Below are 524 nucleotides of genomic sequence, written 5' to 3' on the forward strand. Positions count from 1 at the left end.
ATTTTAAGAAGTAGGTTTTTTTTATGAAATAAGGGGGCAAACGAGCAAACGGGTCACCTGATAGAAAGCAACTTCCGTCGCCCATGGACACTCGCAGCATCAGAAGAGCTGGAAGTGCGTTGCCGGCCTTTTAAGAGGGAATAGGGTAATAGGGGAGGGTAGGGAAGGGAAGGGAAGGGAATAGTTGAGGGTAGGGAAGGAAATAGGGTAGGGGTTAGGGGATTGGGCCTCCGGCAAACTCACTCACTCGGCGAAACACAGCGCAAGCGCTGTTTCACGCCGGTAGGTAGCTCAAGAGAGTTTATTTTACCAAAGTAAAAAAAAAAATGTTAGGTTACTTAGTAACAGTCTACGAATCATAAAAACTAAGGAAGAGACTGTGTCAAAAAATTTGTCCACGAGTCTACAAAATGTGATCCGAATACATGGATACCTACTTTATGCATGTATTCGGTACACAATTTTGTGTAAATATAGAAGTGACAATTAATGTCAACGGCTTTATTTCGTAAATTTGAGTGAGT

Source organism: Aricia agestis, chromosome 9, assembly GCF_905147365.1.
Source record: "Aricia agestis chromosome 9, ilAriAges1.1, whole genome shotgun sequence".
NCBI classification, from domain to species: domain Eukaryota; kingdom Metazoa; phylum Arthropoda; class Insecta; order Lepidoptera; family Lycaenidae; genus Aricia; species Aricia agestis.